Below are 5,537 nucleotides of genomic sequence, written 5' to 3'. Positions count from 1 at the left end.
GGTGTCAGTGGGAGCAATTCTACTGTACAATGATACTAGGGCTGAATTTAACCTCTCATATTGCTCAGGGAGAATGAATGTACATTTTTTTGTTTTGTTCAGTGAGAGATCATGGCACCCAAGATGCACACAAATACAGAAGCTTTGTCTTTCAGTAGGATCTGTGCTTCCAAGGACTGAGAAACTGGCTGGTACCTTGATCAGGATTTATTAACATCCCAGAAGGCAGATGTTTTTAAGGAGATGCATCCCTTTTGTCACCCTAAAGTGTTTAAGATGAGCAACACTGTGCATCAAAAAAAAAAAAAAAAAAAAAAAAAGAGATTGTTCTTTGTGACTTGGAGCAAAGACAGCAAGAGGAAATACTCATTTTAGAAAAAAGGTGAGATTTAGATTAAAAAAACAGACTGATGGACAGGTTTCAGGAAATTGAAGAAATTAAGTTGTTTGTTTGTTTTTAAGACTGTCTTTCTTAAGAAGAACTAATATGAGAAGATCCATCAGCAACTAATCATTGTCATGGACCCAGCCTACTACGATATGTGATTACACGATCACTTAAACCAAACAGCTGGTACACATTGTTATCAAATATACCAATGCTTTACTTTAGTATATACCTAGAAAAAAGCTTGCCAGTGTGGAAAGCTCCTGTCTTACCTTGTGCTGCCACTTAATAGAGCCCACCAAAAATAATATTCTGGATAACAAAGGAAATAAAGTCGAAGTAATTAGGACGTAAAATCATTGTTGTTTCAGCAATGGAATCTCTTTTTTAAAGACTTACATGCACCAACTTAGCTACAATACTCTGTCTCAGTATTACCTATTGGCTATTACATTCTGTGTAATTGTCCATTAATTACAATTTTACATGTACTATGATTATTTGCAGTCCTTTCATACAATGTTTTCCTCTGAACTTTTTTTGTAAATGCAAGCCCATATTTCCTCATTCCCAAGAAGTGCATCAACAACATTAACATATCATACAACATTATCACTCTTTCATGGTCAGTGTATTTTCCAGAATGCCTGCTCTGTATATGGAAATTCACCATTCCATAGATGATAACGTATCACTCAAACCTTTCAAACCCTGGAAAAGAATGCTTGCTGGAATCTGGGATCTGCCCTGGCCTTCAGCGTAGGATTGTATTTCACACAGGATGCAGAGCATGTAGTTGTTTAATTACTGCTGCCTAAATTATACGTGATAAATATATTCCTATTTTTAATAGCTCAGAACTATCAAATCTCACTTATGGAGAGTAACTGTTTAGTTATCAGAGGCTGAGCTGGTTGTCACTCATTTATGGCAGCGTTTTGAGGAATGACAGCGTTTTGATGTGATCACCCTTCATGCCAGATGAAGACACGCAGCCCAGCCTCTTGACCACAGAGGCAAGGGGCACAGGTTCAATGCCAATGTGCAGCTGGAGGTGTGCCAGTAACTGAGACACTCTGGAAAGAGAAATAGAGGAACATTGATAGCATCCGTCTTCTTCCTCTGTAACAAGTGGTTTCATAATCTTTTTGAGCTGTTTGACTACACTGAGAAACACAGGCATCATGCTATTTACAGTTTGTCTGACGTCTATTATTAGTTTGTAAGACTCTCTGGATCACTTTCTATCTGTAGCTAAGATTGCACCTGTTTTCCAGTCCAGTGAGAGCCTCTGAGATGTATTGAGAAAAAATGATTATTAGGACTTGGTCTTTTTAACATTTTACATGCTAAGAAAAGAATTCTTGCTACATTTTCTAAGAACTTAAGAAATTTATGTCTTAAACCTCAACCATTTTCAAATAAGGTATTTCCATGAAGTTTTCCTAATTTTTAATGTATATATATTCTTCTGGTTTTGTCCAGAAAAACTGAAGAGAAAAATGTTTCTCAAAAGGGTAAACTGTCATTCTTTTGCCCTTTAAGTTTGCTATTAATTTGACAACAAACTTCTGAAAGCAGAATGGAAAAAATCTAGAAGGGTTTGTTGAATGTAACGGGGAAGACTTTGATAATGACCTACTGATTCCATAGTTAAAAAAAGGATCCTCTTGCTCAGCTCCATAGTAGTCTAGAGCTACGTAAGACCTTTTCACAGTCATAAGCCCACATCAGTTTGGTATGTGTTGCAAACAACCATGAGGAATTGGAGTCCTGAAGTGAATGTTAGTGTTGGTTGGCAATCTCTGTCCAATGAAGTCCAGCTGGAGAATTGACAGTACGTTGACTTAGACATAGCTCTAACTGCACCAACTCTGCAAATCACACGCATGGATGATGCAAATCTTCATTATGGTAATCTGACGGCAAAAGCTTATGGAATCAAACTATCACAGTTCAGATCACAAGCAATTTTCCTGAGGATAACTATTAGAAGATGAAAAATAAGAGATAAAAAGGGGGCCTAAAAGCATTTTGAAAATGAAATGTGTATACCTCTGAGGTCTCTAGGGACACATAATGCAGGAACTTGAACTATAATGTTACAGAACTAATTGCCACAGAGCATTCCAGCAAGTCCTCAGAGTGGTGCATTATTCCCATCAAAATGGTTCATTTGAGCTTAAGACTTTGTAAAGCTTGCAATGCAGACTGGAATCCTGCTGAACTTGCACTCTCTTTAAGAATAATTTTCACTCTACCACATTCCTAATGATACAGATAAGAAGGAACAAAGTAGATTCACTTCCCAGTACAGATACCAACCTTATCAAAAATTGAAAATATTTGCGGTACATTGGATTTTTGTCACACACATTGCAGTGACCATTACAAATAAATTCTAAGTTCCTACTGGCTTTATTTGTTCCACTATTACATTGCATATTCAACTGAATAGAGGCTATTAAGTCACTAGCAATCAGAACTTTTTCAAAGGCAACACATTAGTTGTATAAGAGGAACAATACCTAAATCCCTGAACATTCAATAATTTTTGGCTTAAAACAATAATGACATGAGGTCAAATCCAATGAGATTAAAATAAAATAAAATAAAATAAAATAAAATAAAATAAAATAAAATAAAATAAAATAAAATAAAATAAAATAAAATAAAATTGTTTTCCTTTCCCTGAAACCTGTTTTTGAAGTTCTTAGCTGCTTACTTCCAAAACTTTTTGTCCATCAGGAAGATCAAAATCATTTAAAAAACTGTTATCTCAATGTTATTTTATGATTCCAAAGATAAGAGGTTGAAAAATACACTTCCTAAGTCTTGGGATAAAACCCTGAAAACTGGCAAGATGGTTTAAAACCAATTGATTCATTGGCCTTGTTTCCCTAATGGACTGTTACGGAAGACTCCTATCTAGTATTCCCAATGTCACATTTAGGTCTGTAAAACCCAAACTGGAATCCTTAGTGACATATTCAATATCCACCTTGGTAGGCCAAGTAGTCCCGTTGAAATACTGAGAAATCTGAATTAGCTCCTCAGTGGAGAGAGATTAGGACCCACATTTATTGTGGCAGTATTCTAATCACCACACTAAAAAGTATTCTGGTGTTGAAGTTATTTCATTGTGGTTAAATAAAACAAGGATAGAAGATGCCAGTGGGAGAAAAAATGTATAAATTAATGTCTAGCTTACTGGTAAGGAAACTATCTAAGGTGCAGATGGATGGATAAATAGTTGGATAGATAGATAGACAGACAGACAGACAGATAGATAGATGTGAGGTGGGGATTATTCCCACATAAGTGCCCATGCTCTTTGTTTGAGTTACTTTTACTTTTTCCTCTGTCTTATTGTGCTTTTGTTGTTGTTGTATGCAAACTTAGATCCACTTCATCAAACAGTGAGAAACCCCTCATGTCATAGCAGCCTATGGAGTAGGAAAACAGGAAAAAAAAAAAAAAAAAAAAAAAAGAGAAATGTGATTTTAAAGACTGAACATAAAGGGTCTCACCTGCTTTGTAAGTGTGTTGCTACAGAGGCAGGGTTGCAGTCTTATTTGCTCTGACGGTCTTTTAAAGTAGTCCTATCCAAACTTCAGTTGTCAGGAAAGGTCAGCTAGTCATCCAGGTGTCATAAGAGAAGACCAACTTTACACATACAGTTTAAATCCCTTTTATTTTGTGATGCGCAAAAAAAAAAAAAAAAAAAAAAAAAAAGCACATATACATAAAAATATTTGACGACTGTCTTCATGTCAACCCTCATTCTCTCTTCTAGCCCAACTAAAGTAATCTCTTTCAATCTTTTCCTTCAGACCAATTTTCCAGACCTTTCATCATCCTCGTTGTTTCTCTCTTGACTCTAGCATCTGTGTTTCTTGATGGGTGGTTGTCAGACTGCACTGCAGTGGAATACATGAGCACTCAAGTCATAACTACACCAATTTTGTGTAACGTCCAGTATAATGCTCACTTTTTGACAATAGTAAGAAATTATTATCCACTCTAACCTGAGTCTTCCATGCAGAATGGTTGCTTACCCAGTTATTTGGATCACTTTGCGTAATTGCTAAGAGAAAAGCAAACAACAAAAAAGACATTCCTTACTTTGTGAGGAAAAAATAGATGTGCACCCTGTAGCAAAAGGAACTGACTGCAAGTGATATACCTTTCACTTTGCCCAGACTACTCTGTTTATACTACAAATGGTACAGGATTTAAGGCATTATCTCCCCAAAACTCTATGCAACGTTTGAATTACGATGCTAGATTTTCACATTCAAACCCATAATTGCTAGATTTTCCCCGTTATCAGATGAGCAATGGTGTTTATTGAAGATTGTCTGCTGGAACCACCTATGCATGCTGAATGTGTGTTTACAGTGATTTAGGCCTGCGTGCTTTATTAATGAGGTAAAAGTAGCCATACACATAACACTGCGTTTAACCAAGTGTTAAACTCGTGGTCACCCTCACACCAGATTTTGGCATTGCCGCTAAGGGCGACGAGGAGGGGGGGGGGAAGCACCACTGGCAGCAGGGGCTCCTGTCAGAAGAGGTGCTTCAACTGAGGGGCTTTAGGGTTTGGGCTGCCTGGGATTGGGGCTGGAACTGGGACTAGGTTTGGGATTAGGACTGGGATTGGGACATGAACCGCCACAACTGGTTGCTCCCCGCGCATGCGCCCTGTTCCCCCCTCCCCCCCCAGCTCTGCACATGCGCAGTACCGCGCAGCCCATCACCACCATCTCCCCCCAGCTGTCCCCGCCGAGCGTGCGCACCGCAAGGCTCCAGGCGGGCACGGAGGCGCCCTGCGCATGCGCACTGCCCCCCCCTCCTCCCGGGCGCCATTTAAGCCGCTGGCAGCGCACCGCCGCTCCCCCCCTCCCTCCCTCCCCGCCCCCATCACGTGACATGGGGGCGGGGCCGGGGAGGGAAAGGTCAGCGGCGCCGCCGGCGGAGGGGGAGCGGAAGGTCAGGGCGCCGCCGAGCGGAAGTGGGAGCCGGAGCCCGTCCGCCATTGTGGGCAAGCGGAGCCCGGAGCGGCGGCAGCAGCGGCAGCAGCAGCAGCGGGGGGGGGAAGCGGCGCTGCGACCGGCCGGCCGCCTGCCTGCCCGCCTCCTGCGGCGAC

Source organism: Anas platyrhynchos, chromosome 2, assembly GCF_047663525.1.
Source record: "Anas platyrhynchos isolate ZD024472 breed Pekin duck chromosome 2, IASCAAS_PekinDuck_T2T, whole genome shotgun sequence".
NCBI lineage: Eukaryota > Metazoa > Chordata > Aves > Anseriformes > Anatidae > Anas > Anas platyrhynchos.
The sequence above is the reverse complement of the archived record's forward strand: the minus strand, read 5'-3'. Positions refer to the sequence as shown.